This window comes from Podarcis bocagei (assembly GCF_964188305.1).
Source record: "Podarcis bocagei genome assembly, chromosome: 14".
NCBI classification, from domain to species: Eukaryota; Metazoa; Chordata; class Lepidosauria; order Squamata; family Lacertidae; genus Podarcis; species Podarcis bocagei.
Window position 1 is genome coordinate 23606523 of NC_138139.1, and position 15976 is coordinate 23622498.

Below are 15976 nucleotides of genomic sequence, written 5' to 3' on the forward strand. Positions count from 1 at the left end.
ATTTGGCAGTGGCCCCAGGTATTGCATTGAAAAGCCAGGAAAGCCATTTAAAAGCAGGACAAAACTAGCTAGTTGGCACCCTACGTGAGAGTAGAAATGTGCCCAGTTACAGTGTGTACAACCCCCAAAGGGTCTTGTGCTGATCTGAACTGATAGGGGATTTATATGTGAAGCCATTCACCCATTTCATTAAAAAAAAAAAGTAGTATACTACAGGAATGCAGGTCCCTGTAAAATAATGATGGGCAGAATAAACTGTCTGTGAGAGCCTCGCTAACTCCCTACCGTTTAATCAAAGAGCAGCGAGAGGAACCGGTCTAACATTTACAAAGGCAGAACTGACACAATGCATATTTGAACACCATGAGAAATAGCATCATTGGGGATGGAGAGTGAGTTTGGTTAATAATGAATGGCACATCCTATAAAATACCATTACGCAGCGTTCAAGGCCCAAGAATGATGACATAATTATTAGGAGGCTGGGAGATTAAGATATAATTTAAAAAAACATGACAGGGGAGGGTGTAATTGGGGAGACAAAATACACAGGAAGTTTGTAATTTACATGTCAAAATACCTTTTTCATGTTTTGATTGGATCGGACGCTGCCTTTCCACTTCATTTATCTTGGCTTCAATTAGAGGCTGCAGAAATGACACTGTGCATTCATAGTCTTGACACCCGTGGCTCACCGACACTTCCTAATTCTAACAGACAGTGAGGGGGAAAGGGAAGCCAGCTTCCGCCTCCGCGGTGGACTTCTTCGTTAACCCCTAATTTGTTTCTAAATGAGGCTGTCACTGCGGTTCAAATGAATATGAGCTTAGGAATAAGGGTTGCCTGGTTTGGTGGTGCCGCGCTTGGCGAGGGCTGAAGGCGTTTGAGGGGCTTGTCTTTCCCCCACTCCAACTTTATCCCCAGCACAAGCAAGATCTTGAATGCATCTGTACAGATTGGGGAGGGGGGAGGAGGAGGAAACCTTTTCACCACGGGCCATTTCTTCAAATTGCAGCTGGGCTTCGTTTATACGGTGATACCTTGGTAATAATAATAATAATAATAATAATAATAATAATAATAATATAACATATAACACCGGTCTTGAAAGACCTACACTGGTTCCCAGTACGTTTCCGAGCACAATTCAAAGTGTTGGTGCTGACCTTTAAAGCCCTAAACAGCCTCGGCCCAGTATACCTGAAGGAGTGTCTCCACCCCCATTGTTCTGCCCGGACACTGAGGTCCAGCGCCGAGGGCCTTCTGGTGGTTCCCTCGCTGCGAGAAGCCAAGTTACAGGGAACCAGGCAGAGGGCCTTCTTGGTAGTGGCACCTGCCCTGTGGAACGCCCTCCCACCAGATGTCAAAGAGAAAAATAACTACCAAACTTTTAGAAGACATCTGAAGGCAGCCCTGTTTAGGGAAGCTTTTAATGTTTAATAGGTTATTGTATTTTAGTGTTTTGTTGGAAGCCACCCAGAGTGGCTGGGGAAATCCAGCCAGATGGGTGGGGTTAATAATAATAATAATAATAATAATAATAATAATAATAATAAATATTATTTATACCCCACCCATCTGGCTGGGTTTCTCCAGCCACTCTGGGCGGCTTCCAGCAGAATATTAAAATACAATGAATCATCCAGTATTAAAAGCTTCCCTAAACAGGACTACCTTCCCGAACGGCTTAGTTGACGAACAAATTGGCTTATGAATGCTGCAAACCCAAAGGTAAGTGTTCCAGTATGCGAACATTTTTTGGAAGCCGAATGGCTGTCAGCATTGTTTCCGGGGCCAATCAGCCAATCAGAAGCCATGCCTTGGTTTTTGAACATTTTGGAAGTCAAACGGACTTCCAGAATGGATTGAGTTCGAGAACCAAGGTACCACTGTATAGCAGACCGTTTGTGATATTGTTAGGCCCAAAATGGCATTCTCAGCAGCCTGAGAAAAGGCATCTGTCAGGGGTTCAGGGACAGAGGCACAGGTGAGGGGGGAGACGGAGAGCGATGGGGAAGAATCCCAGGACTGTGAGGAAGAGGAGGACAATGACTTGAGGTCTTCCATGAGTCTCTCAAGTGAATCGGAGGATTCCCAGAAGGGGGCGCCCCTAGTCAGGCCAAGGGGGTTCACAGGGGGGACATGCCAGGGGCAGGGAAGCAGCAGGGAAACCCCGAGTGGGAGATCGGGGCCGGCTTCCCAGCAGGAACGAAGTGAAGAGAGTGGAGTTCCCAGTGTGACACACGGAGCAGAGCAGGAAGGAGACAGGGGAAGGAGATCGGGGCAGAACGTCCTACCGGAAGAGGCGGAGAGTAGTACAGGGAGTAGTGTAAGTGTCAAGAGGAAGGTCAGGGGTAGCGAACGCGCACCAAGTTCAAATGTGGAGGCGCGCGGAAATGGAGAGAGCCCGGAGGAGGAGCCTGGCCCCAAAGCACGAAGGAGGGGGGAACAGGCATCTGAGGAATCCGCTTCAGGAGAGAGCAGGAGAGAAGGGACCCAGGGGGGCAGAAAGACCCTGCGGAAAAGGAAAGACAGGAAGAGGTGGACTAGCACAAGCCTCTTAAGCTGGTGTAGGGGCGGGACCGATTCAGAGGGGACTTAAAACGTCTAGGCTAAGAGACGCGGGGCTGCGCGCCTCGGTTGTGAAAGCAATAATGAACTGCAATAAACATCCTTGTATATAAGAAGAACCTGGCGTTGGTCTTTTGTGAGCTGAGACCTGAGGCAGCCCTGACAGTAAGTCCCCTCCCAAAGATACGCAAATTTTTTTTTTGCAAAGCTCACGAAGTTTGGCAGCCATGAGTATGGAGCAGCAGATAGCTGAGCTACGCAATGCAGTCTCCCAGCTTACCACTGAGGTAGCGATCTCCCAGAAGAGGGGGGAAGAGGCGGAAAAGTGGTGCCAAGAGCTGCAAGCCAGGTGGGATCATGCATGCCAGGTGGGGTTCCCGGGGGCCAAAGCTGCTGGAGTAGCACTGGGCAGAAGAGGAGGCAACTTGGTAGCCCACTTCGATGGGAACCTGCAGCAGTACCCCAGTTTTAGAGCAGACGTAGAATATGCGTTGCATTTGCTTCGCGACGACTTTAAAGATGAGGAGGAAAAAGTGGGTTTCATTGTGTCCCACTTGCATGGGGAAGCGAGGGCTTGGCTGCGCAATCTGTGGCGCGAGGATTGCCCTGCTCGAAGGGACTCTGATGAATTTATCAAATGCATGGACGCTTGCTTCCAGTCTAGCGTGGATGTGGATGTAGCACGCCAGCAGATGCATGGTTTAAGGCAAGGCAAGGCTTCAGTACGTCAGTACCATGCTCGCTTTTTCGCCTTGCTGAATGTGCTGCGATGGGAGAAAGATTCTCTGGCAGTCAGAGACTTGTTTTGGGAGGGGCTCTCTGGCCCTGTGAAAGACGAACTGGCAAGGGGGGACAGACCTAAGACCCTGGCAGACGTGGTGCAGCGAGCGCTTGCCATTGGAGTGCGCCACGAAGAACGCCCTTGGCGCAATGAGGGGGGTAGCCAGCTTCACGCACCGTCTAGAGTGCCTCCTTTCTTTCCCAGAGATCCAGGACGTACGCGTCCCTCCCCTCAGCTGCAGGCAGGGGAGGAGCCGATGGAACTGGGGACTGCAAATGCTCAGTCAGCAGCCGGAGCCCCAGCGTCCGGAGCAGTCAAGACAAAGCCTCCTAGAGGGAACAGGAAGTGTTACATCTGTGACAGTGGGACGCACATGGCCAAAGAGTGTCCCCAGAGGCTCCAAAAGCACACTGCAGCCTTAGCAACAGTAACTGCAGCAGCACAACATGAGGAGCAGTTTCAGGGAAACGGCAATGCCTGGCTGGAAGCTCAAATGCTGGGGCACAGCCAGGCGAGTCAGTAGGGCAGTCCCCAGCGCTTTTGCAGCCTACAGACCCCCTGCCACCTAAGCCAGTGGTGCAGCTCACTGCAACTCTCCAGCTACCTAATGGACGCACCCTAGAAGTCCCCATTACAATTGACAGTGGGAGCAACGCAGACTTCGTAGGGGTGCACTTCGTCAAGCAGCATCGCATAGAGCTCCTACCAGCCACGCTGCCTTTGAACGTCGTCACGGTGGATGGCCGGAAGTTGCTAGGTGGGCAGGTGGTGCAACAGACGCCACCCATGGTGATGCAGATTGGCAATCACCGAGAAATCATCAGTTTCAACGTCACCCGCCTGTCAGACACGCCTATAGTGTTAGGCATGAGTTGGCTGGATAGGCACAGCCCGACCATGGCGTGGTACCAGCGGCAGCTCACCTTCGGCTCGTCCTATTGCGCACAGCATTGCATCCAGACCGGTCAGGAGGAGGAGGGCCAAGAGGAGGGGCAGCAGCTACGTCTCAGCATGGCGCAAGCAGTACCCCTCAAGTACAAGGAGTTTTTGGAGGTTTTCTGCGAAAAGGAGGCAGACCAGTTGCCACCTCACCGGCCCTACGATTGCGCTATTGACCTCTTGCCAGGGACAACGCTGCCGCCTGTGAAGCTGTATTCCATGTCCGAGGAGGAGCTGCGGGAGCTCAGGGAGTTCATAGATCACAACCTGCAGCGGGGATTCATCCGAGAATCAAAGGCTGTAGGGGGCAGTCCTGTGTTTTTCGTGAAGAAGAAGGACACGCCCCAAAAAAGACTGATAGTGGACTTTAGGTTCATAAACTCTAAGACAAAGCCCGCGGCCTTTCCCATGCCCAAGATTGACGACCTGCTCGCGACGGTGCGGAAAGGAAAGATATTCACCAAGTTGGATCTCCGCGGAGCTTATAATCTCATACGCGTGCGAGAGGGTGATGAGTGGAAGACGGCCATGTTCACGCCGTTGGGCACCTACGAATACAGAGTTATGCCGTTTGGTCTCCAGAATGGCTCCCACTATTTCCAAGCTTTTATGCACCACGTGCTTGCGGGACTCCTCTACAAGAAGTGCGTATGTTTCCTCGACGACATTCTTATCTTCTCGGAATCGCCGGAGGCTCACGAGAGCGACGTTAAGGAAGTCCTGCAGCGGCTACGGGAGCACAGGCTCTACGCCAAACTGGAGAAGTGCCAATTCGACGTGACGGAGGTGGATTTTCTTGGCTATAGGCTGTCCGACAGGGGACTAGCCATGGACAGCGCCAAGGTCCGCGCGGTGTTGGACTGGAAGAGCCCGCGAACGCGGAAGGAGGTCCAGAGGTTCGTCGGTTTCGCCAACTTTTACCGCAAGTTCATCAGGGGTTTCGCCAGGGAGACGGCAGCTATCACGGACACTCTCAGCTCCAAGAAGAAGTTCACCTGGACGGACCAGGCGGAGCAGTCCTTCAGGAGGCTTAAAAGTCTCTTTGCATCCGAGGAACAGCTGTTACACGTGAATCCCGGCAGGCCCATGAGGGTGGAGACTGACGCATCTGACAGAGCGGTGGGGGCCGTCCTCTTGCAGGAGGACCCGCAGAGGAACTGGAGGCCCTGCGCTTTCTACTCCCGGAAGCTCAGCAAGTCGGAACAGAACTACACCATCTGGGACAGGGAGTTGCTGGCCATCCACGCAGCTTTCAAGGCATGGAGGCACTTTCTCATCGGAGCCAAGCACACCGTGCAGGTCTGCACGGACCACAAGAACCTAGAGCACTGGCGCACGGCGAAGCTACAGAGCCAGAGGCACATACGCTGGGCGGAGTTCTTTGCGGATTTCGATTTCAGAATCGAGTACATCCCAGGTGACAACAATGTCATAGCAGATGCGCTCTCCAGAAAACCGCAGTATCTCGAGGAAGCGGCACCGGCGGCAGCCAAGCACATTTTTGCACCACAGGCGTGGGCGTGCGCTTCAGCCGCCGTGGACCTGGAGGCGGTGCGGCGCGCGTTGCAGGCGGATCCGTTCGCACAGTCCAAAATGGAAGAGGTGCGGAGAGGCACGGCGAAGGATGACGAGTTCCAGATACGCGACGGCCTGCTGACCCGTAAAGGTGCTCTCTACGTTCCGGGAGACGATCTCCGCGCGAAGGTTCTGCAGCAGTTGCACGACGCACCCAGCGCTGGCCACTTCGGCAAGGAAAAGACGACGGAATTAGTGGCCAGAGACTTTTGGTGGCCCCAGATGCGAGGGGAGGTCGCGGAGTACGTCGCCAGGTGTGACACATGCCAAAGGTCCAAGCCAGTGCACCAGAAGCCAGCGGGACTGCTGGAACCGTTGGAGACGCCACTGCAACCGTGGGAGAGGGTGGCGCTGGACTTTGTCACTGATCTGCCCAGTTCGCGAGGCAAGACGGCGGTGCTTGTGGTTGTAGACCTGTTCACCAAGATGGCGCATTTCATTCCTTGCGCGAAGGTGGCGACAGCGGAGCAGACCGCCAAACTGTTCATCGACCACGTGTTCAAGGTGCATGGCTTGCCACGGTCCATTCTGTCCGACAGGGGGCGCCAGTTTGTGTCCAGCTTTTGGCAGAAGCTCCTAGGGATTCTGCACGTCAAAATCAACCTGTCGTCGGCGAGACATCCGCAGACCAACGGCCAAGCGGAGAGGGTCAACGCGATCATGCAGCAGTACCTGAGATGTTACGCCAATCAGCGACCCGCGGCTTGGGTGGATTACCTGCCGATGGCTGAGTTTGCTTACAACAACACGAAGCACGCGTCGACGGGGGTGACGCCGTTCTTCGCTAACAATGGACGGCATCCCAGGACCTTCCCGGGGCTCGTAACGACGGGGGAGGGGGCGCCACAGGAAGCCGACCATTTCGCAGCAGAATTGCAAGAGATCCACGACGAGTTACGGAGACATTTGGAGCTAGCCAAACAGGCCTATAAGGTGCAGGCAGACAGACACAGGAGGGAGGGGGAAGACATCCAGGTGGGAGACTGGGTATGGTTAGCGGCCCAAGCAATGCCGGCCAAGTCGTTAGCTAAAAAGAAGCTAGGACACAGGCAACTAGGGCCGTACCAAGTTGAGGCCAGGATCAATCCTGTAGCGTTTCGACTGGCCCTCCCCGAAGGTTCCAGAATGCACCCGGTCTTTCATAGGTCGGTGCTCACCCCTTACAGGGCCCCACACAGGGGAGGACAATGACTTGAGGTCTTCCATGAGTCTCTCAAGTGAATCGGACTTAAAACGTCTAGGCTAAGAGACGCGGGGCTGCGCGCCTCGGTTGTGAAAGCAATAATGAACTGCAATAAACATCCTTGTATATAAGAAGAACCTGGCGTTGGTCTTTTGTGAGCTGAGACCTGAGGCAGCCCTGACAGCATCCAAGCACTGATTTGATGTAGCGGCATTCCCTTCACTATGGAGAATACTGCAAAGAGTGAAAGGAAAGGGAAGCGAATGATAGATAGATATCATTCACTTCCCTTTCCTTTCACTATCATCTATATCTATCTCTCTATCATCTATCTATATCCATATCATCTCTATCTCTATCTATCTATCATCTATCTATCTATCTATCTATCTATCTATCTATCTATCTATCTCTATTCTCACTATATAGAAGGATCTGGCAACTTCTGTTTCAGTGTATCTGAAGAAGTGTGCATGCACACGAAAGCTCATACCAAGAACTAACTTAGTTGGTCTTTAAGGTGCTACTGGAAGGAATTTTTTTATCTATCTATCTATCATCTATCTATCTATCTATCTATCTATCTATCTATCTATCTATCTATCTATCAATCTATCTATCATCCCCAAGGTTTTTTTCAGCTGGAACTTACCACAACTCAGTTCCGGCATCTCTCAGGTGGGTGCAATTGCCATTATAAGAGAACAAGGGAGGTGTTCATGGAGAGTTCCAGCATCTCTTTTTTCTAGAAAAATAGCACTACATATAACAAATAAGTAACCCTATGAAGAAAGCACTGCAGCCATCTTTTGAACCACTCTGTCGAACAGCTCTGACCACCAGAAAGTTCTTCTAATGTTTAGTTGGAATCTCCTTTACCTGGAAATGAAGTTCCATTGTTCATTGCCCTCAAATTAAACCTGCTCCCAAGTTAAGATCATTTAATCTCGGAGCCTTAGGAGAGGTGGAAGGAAAAATGAAATATGAATTAGGAGGAACAACAACAGAAAGCCAAAAGAAATTCCAGGCCAGAGCTGTTATGCAGAGTTCACGATACCCCGAAGACTTGTCCGGCTCCTGGAGCGCATGGAGCATGAATGCCCTGGCACAAGATCAGCAGAGACCCTGCCCAGATTCCGATTCTTACACTTCAAATAGTCTCAGCTTTCACCATTAATATTTGATGCGCAAGAGCGCACGGTAATATTCCCAGCTGTGCCATCTAATATTAACAGCTATTTCATAAACCAACAAGATCTATTCAATTGGTGACCATTTAAACTATAACACCCCATTAAACCAGGAAGGAGGCAGTCATGGAGTCGTGATTAAGATAATACACCCATCCGGTCAGGATTAGAGCAAGGAACTCGGCGAGGTCAGTGCATGAGTGAACCCAGGAAGCTGCTTAATACCGAGGAAGCCCATTGGTCTGTCGAGCTTAGTATTCTTCGCGCAGAGTGGCGGCAGCATGGCAGGGTTTCAGACAGGAGTCATTAGACCTGGGACCGTCTGCATGCAAGGCATGTCCTTCGCTACTGCTGAGTGAAATATTTAAATGCTCAGTGGAATGCAGATATGAAATTCATTTTGTGAAATCATTTTTCTTGGTTTTACAAATACACACAAGCTAGTAAAAATATATCTGTATAAAGAGATTCTCCAAATCGCAAGACTTCCTCCCACCCCCCCTCCATGGGTTCCCATTTTAAACATCTACAACTGCATATTCATCCATACTCTAATTTTTATATCAAACCACATAGTCCATAGTGATTTTTACACTACAGTCATACTTCGTGTTGTGTCCGCTTCAGGTTACGTGTTTGCATGTTGTGTTCTGCGGCAACCTGGAAGTACTGGAATGGGTTACTTCTGGGCTTCACCGCTCGCGCATACGCAGAAGTGCTAAATCATGCCATGTGTATGAACAGACATGGCGCTTCAGTTTGCGTCAGTTCTGTGTTACAGACGGGCCTCCGGAATGGATCCCGTCCATAACACGAGGTTCCACTGTACAAGTGAATCAAAATCCTGCTCCTGTTTCCATCTGCTTACACTGGTCTCCTAAGTAACTTATACATTTTTCTCATTCTTTTAGAAAGTTTTTATTGTCTTGGTTTCGGAGTTTTCCAGTCAGCGTTGCCATCTCGGCATAGTCCATCAGCTTGGTTTGCCATTCTTCTCTGGTAGGGACTTTGTCTTCTTTCCATCTCTGGGCGGTTGTTGCTCCATACATGAAAAGTATTTTCTGCTCCTTTGGTACCTGTAATTCCTAATAAAAATGCTTCTGGTTTCTTAAGTAAAGTTATTTTAAGCATTCTTCTCATTTCATTATATATCATCTCCCAGAAAGCTTTTATTACCTTACAAGTCCACCACATGTGATAAAAGGTACTTTCTTTTTCTTTACATTTTCAGCAGATATATTTCAACTTGTCCTATACATTTTTGCTAACTTAGTAGGAGTCAAATACCACCAGTACATCATTTTCATATAATTTTATTTCAATGTGCAAGATGCCCTAAATTTCAGCTCTGATTTCCATAACCTTTCCCAATCTGCCATCTGAATATGATGTCTCAAATCCTTTGCCCAAATCCTTTACTGACTTGACTTGTTCAATGAAATTGGTTTTGCTCACCTTGAAGACTGGGATATGGAACCTGGAATGGGGTGATGGAGCCATCATTGCATGGAAAGGCCTGGAGGCCTGATTTTCTGAGGCAGGGCTGGGGAACCTCTCCCCCCCCCCACTATGAAGGACTGTCAATGTATCATAAAAGCCAATTGGGGGCCATAACCAACACTTGATGCGGCAAAAGAGAAGTGGCTGTTTTTTGTTTTTTGCAGCACTGCAGAAGTGTTCCTATTTTCCAGGGACAGTCCTGGAATTATGAAACCCATCCTGGCTTCTGATTTGATCCCAGAATGTCACCATTTCCCTCGCCAGGCAGATGAGCCGGCACTTGTCCTAAGTGGCAGTGGCTGCAGCAGTGGCAGCTGTGAGGGAGTATTCTGTTACCTTTCCATGGCCTCTGCTTGGACACTGCTGCTGGCCTCCTCCCTTAGGCAGCTCGTAGTGGCTGATGGAAAGTGGACCAGGAGGAGGAGAGGATGCTGTTGCTGAGGCCTAGCCCTGTGTGACACGCCAGCTCCGAGGGGCAGGCAGAGGGCAGGGCCAGGAGGGAAGAAAGGGGGAAGACAGGGTGAAGCTCAAGGAGTCATGTTTTTTTCCAAAATACTTTGTGTTTCTGAGTCCAATCTTGTCCCTTCCTAAAAAAATTTGTTATTGGTGTGTGTTGTTGTTGTTGAATTAAAAAAAAAGTAAAGGACCCCTGACAGTTAAGTCAGTACCTTCCAAACCTGCAATCCTGCGTATGTGGCATTAGAAGTATGTGGGAAAACTTCCTCAACCGGTCAAACCACTTGCTTTGTTAAGGTAATAGCCTTGCCTGGCTAGTTAAGTACCACCATTTACATTCCCTAAGAGGTTGCCACAGAGACAAATGGGTGGACCTTTCCTCATAACACCTGGCTGGATGCCACATCATCCTAGGATGGAGAACAATCAGCCAAGTGGGTGGGGCTGTGTGTGTGTGTGTGTGAGAGAGAGAGAGAGAGAGAGAGAGAGAGAGAACTTTGGCTGATGCTGGAAGCTGAAGACACAGAGGCATGTCTTGCTCTGTGTTGGACCCCAAGTTATGGCTTGGGGGTCTCCCTGGGAACGTAAAAAAAAGGTAAAGGATCCCTGACAGTTAAGTCCAGTCGCAGACGACTCTGGGGTTGCAGCGCTCCTCTTGCTTTACAGGCCGAGGGAGCCGGCGTTTGTCCTCAGACAGTTTTTCCAGGTCATGTGGCCTGCATGTCTAAGCCGCTTCTGGCGCAACAGAACACCGAACCCAGAGCAGCGCATGGAAACACCGTTTACCTTCCCACTGGAGTGGTACCTATTTATCTACTTGCACTTTTGGCGTGCTTTTGAACTGCTAGGTTGGCAGGAGCTGGGACTGAGCAACGGGAGCTCACCCCATCACGGGGATTTGAACCGCCAACCTTCTGATCGGCAAGCCCAAGAGTCTCGGTGGTTTAGACCACAGCCAGCACCACCCACGTCCCTTGATAATGATGAAAAGGACATCCCTATTTTCATTGGAGAAATGTTGGAGGGTATGAGAGACTAGTACACCATACAAAGGCAAAATTTGCATTCATTGCCCAGACAGTAATGAGATGCTTGGGCTGAAAAATATTCCCCACCCTGAATTAAAGCTTGCAATCAATATGGAGTAAGGTCATATAAAAACTACCAAAAAGGTCACATTTCAGCATGGAACTGATGCTGGCCCTGATATGAGAAGTACTATTGAAGAAATGGGAGAGGGAACTAGAATGGAACCTGGAAACCAGGAAGCTTCAGAGGTCAACATTGATCCCACATCTGGGAAAGGATCTCACAACAGGCGTCTCACAGTGCTAAGCCCTAATGTCAGCCTTGCTCTGAAAAGCACTATCAAATGATGCCGTGGAAGAAATTGGCAGGGCGGGGGAGACTACAGTGGAACTGACTACAGTGGAACTTGGGAACCAGGAATGTAATTGCTTGGGGGGGGGCATACACCCACCCCACCCCCCCACCCCCCTGATGTTGATGAAACCAAATGACAAGATGTTAATGATGGTCACGTATTACTGAGATGGGTGAACCTGGAGAGAATTTGCTGCTTATGCAACCTTTTTTCACAAAGCCAATTAGAAGCCCCATTATCAACCATTAGCCAAGGTATCATCATGATGCACAACAGAAATGCTTGACTAATTATCTCAATACTCTTCTTCTTCTTCTTCTTCTTCTTCTTCTTCTTCTTCTTCTTCTTCTTCTTCCCTTCCTCCTCCTCCTTTCCCCCCTCTTCTATTTTTCCCCTTGCTGCTGGTGGCATCAAGGCATTCCCAATTGTTAGATTTCACAGGAATTTCCAGTGGCTGAGCATCCAAAATAATATCATCTGCTGGAGTCTCATGCTTTCAAGGTGCAGATTAGAAGCCTGAATATTTGATTCCCCCCTTCCCCTCCCCCCCTTTGCAGATAATAAGTGTCTGATGGATTTTGTTCGCAGACACTCTGCATTGTGGGATAAGTGAATCTGAAAGAGCCTTGAGTGTATAATGGACCACACACTGGGATCTGTAGTTCAGTGCAGTGATGCAATCCAAGAATATAGAAAAGGCTTAAAACACCCAGCAAAAAGGAAAGCGTCGCCCCCCCCACCCCCCCGGTCCCTGCTTTGTCCTTTTACAACTATGTAAAACTCACAAGGGCTGGAAATGAGGAAATCGAAGGCCTTCAATGCAAGAATTTCTTACGCAAAGCAGACTTCCCCCACAAAATAGCTCTTAAACACAGCTTCTCTGCTGTCATTATGACATGCCAATCACTCCTGGATTTGCGGGCTCTGCAACGCCAGCACCTTCCATCTCATGCTAATCTTTTTGTTGTTGTTGTTATGGGCACTGCTTTACAATTTGATTGCAGGGGAAGCGTGGGGGGGGGGGGAGCTGCCCGTGTGGTCCATTTTGGATCTTATTTATGGGGCCGCTGATTCCCATCAGCGAGCACCATTAAAGGCTGGCACACTACTTTTGTGTAATGCAGCAGAAGAGAATAACTAGAATTCCTGCTCGGAAAATGCAACAAACTCATCTTTTTTTATCTCCCCCTTTCCCCCCAGCCTCCATGGAGGTTGCTCTGAAGCTAATAGCATCACAGCAGAGACGTGTCATTGCTTCAATGAGGGTGCTTGCGAGAGTCGCGGAAGGTCTGCCGCTGGGTGGAAAAGCTGCTGGCGCCGAGTTAATGCAGACGAGGCCAGTCACACAGGCGAGGGAACTAATGGGGTGTCATCGGGTTGCCGGGTCGCAGGCAACATGAGAGAAGGAGGTGAAGTGGGTCGCTGGAGGCAATGGGGCCAAGGTACTAGGGCGTTGGGGGTGTGCAGGCTCAGTCATTAAGCCTCTGAATGCCAGTGGCTGGGAACTGCAGGTGGGCAACGTGCTGCTCTGCTTGTGTCCAGCTCACGGGCTTCCCATAGGCGTCTGTGTGGCCACTGTGAAGACAGGAAACTGGACTGGCTGGGACATTGGTGTGATCCAGCAGGGTCCTCTTACATTCTCAAGAGTGCCTGTTGGTCTGGTCCAATTACCAGCTCGATCTAGGACACTTTTGGGGCATGTTTTGTCTGTTTCATTTCTATTGTTTTGTTTATCCATGCATTCGTGCATTTATGGAATTTATATGCTACCTTGCCTCTCAAAAGAGCCCATGCAAAAGATGAAACCATCTAAGAACAATCCCAAGATGCAGATGGGGAGAACGAGCTCCACTTAAATATTATTATTATTATTATTATTATTATTATTATTATTATTATTATTAATACCCCAGCCACTCTGGGAAACTCTGAATAGAATATTAAAAACATGATAAAACATCAAACAAAAACTTCCCTAAACAGGGCTGCCTTCAGATGTTTTCTAAAAGTCAGGTAGTTGTTTATTTCCTTGACACCTGATGGGAGGACGCCACTACCAAGAAGGCCCTCTGCCTGATTCCCTGTAACCTCACTTCTTGCAGTGATGGAACCGCCAGAAGGCCCTCGGCACTGGACCTCAGTGTCTGGGCAGAACGATAGGGGTGGAGACGCTCCTTCAGGTATACTGAGCCAAGGCTGTTTAGGGCCTTCAAGGTAAGCACCAACACTTTGAATTGTGCTCGGAAACGTACTGGGAGCTAATGTAGGTCTTTCAGGACTGGTGTTATATGGTCTCGGTGGCCACTCCCAGTCACTAGTCTAGCTGCTGCATTAAAAGGCTGGTTGGAAGAGAAAGGTCTTCAATAGGCACAGAAAAGCCAACAGAGGCAGTGCCTGCCAAATATTATTCAATGGCAGGATAAGTGCCGTGACACTAAAGGTCCAATATTGTGTGGAATCCACCTCCTGTTAAGAAGATATCTGCTACTGGACAGTGGCATGCAGTCAGTGGACTAGGGGGAATAGGCTAGTTCCCTAAATATTTCCCTAGTGTCTCCTTCGCAAAGCCTGAGAAGCTTCTGCCCATCTTAGGGAGGGAGGCGCAATGCTCACATGTGCAACATTGTCCCTCCATTGCTCTTGTAAGCTGGTGCCTCTGTCCCTAACTGTTCCCCTATGAAAAAATTAACCGTGTGTTGCTGCTGCTGAAGGCCCTCACCAGCAGTGCACAGTGATAGACTGGGTATTGAGAAGGTGAGTCCATTTTTATTTTTTTATTTTTTTGCCATAGATGATCAGAAAGTTCAGTGGTTGAACAACTGGTTTGATACAGAAGGTCCAACCTCTGGTATCCTTAGGTATGGCTGGGATGGACCTCTGTAGTTAGTGTAGACCAAGAGTGGAAAACCTTTTTTATTCTCAGGGCCACAATCCCTTTTGACAGTGCTATTTTTCTAGAAAAAGAGGTGTCAGATCTCACCATGATCGTCTCCCTTGTTCTCTTAGCATGGCAATGGCGTCCGCCCGAGAGGTGCCAATAGGCTCTGGCTGGGAAAAAAGACTTGAATTTTGAACAACACTCTTTTAAAAGTAACTATGATATTATTAGGGACACGGGTGGCGCTGTGGGCTAAACCACAGAGCCTAGGACTTGCCGACCAGAAGGTCGGCGGTTCAAATCCCTGCGACGGGGTGAGCTCCCGTTGCTCGGTCCCTGCTTCTGCCAACCTAGCAGTTCGAAAGCACGTCAAAGTGCAAGTAGATAAATAGGTACCGCTCCGGCGGGAAGGTAAACGGCGTTTCTGTGTGCTGCTCTGGTTTGCCAGAAGCGGCTTAGTCATGCTGGCCACATGATCCGGAAGCTGTATGCTGGCTCCCTCGGCCAATAAAGCGAGACGAGCGCCACAACCCCAGAGTCGGCCACGACTGGACCTAATGGTCAGAGGTCCCTTTACTTTTACCTTATGATATTATTATTATTATTATTATTATTATTATTATTATTATTATTACCTCCCTTAACAAAAAATATCAGGGTATACGGGGAAAATACAGCATGAGAATACAGTCAGCTGGAATGTGTCCTTGAACTGTGATCTTGCCTCTTGCTTACCTGGATGGAGGTGTGTGCAAATGGGATGCTGTGCAAAAGGTAAGAGTCACACCCCTTGTTCCCAGGGATAGATGAATCTGTTAATTTCAGTTTCTCTCAATTTCTAATGTACTATTATTATTTATTTATTTTATGCTCTGCCTTTCTCCCTGCGCAGGACCCAGGGTGGCTCATAGCATAAATTAAAGCAGAAAACAACTAAGAACACACAATGAATATAAATATATATTTTTAATTAAATAAGCAACAATATTAAAAACAGTGCTGAACACATTTAAAGCCATTTCAAAGCAAAAGCAAAAAAACAAAACACTCAAGAATTATATATATAAAAAAACATGCTTAGAAGGCCCTGCTGGAACATCCAGCTAGTAGCCAAAGGCCTGTCGAAACAAAAAAGCATTTGCCTGCCAACAAAAGGAAAGTAAAGAAGGGGCCAGCTTAGCCTTCTATGGAAGGGTGTTCCACAGCATGGGAGCAGTCACCAAGAAGGCCCTTTTCCAATCTTAAATTCAGTTTTCCACATTCGCATTGACAGGAGACAATGACATCTACCAACTTGGATGGCTTTAAACAAGGATTGGACAAATTCATGGAGGGTAAGGCTATCAGTGGTTACTAGCCATTATGACTATGTTCTACCTCCACTGTCAGAGAAATCATGCCTCTGAATATCAGTTGCTGGAAATCACAGGTGGGCAGAGTGCTGCTGTGCTCAAGTTGAAAGCTTCCCATGGACATCTGGTCAGTCACTTTGAGAACAGGATGTTAAGACTAGATGGGC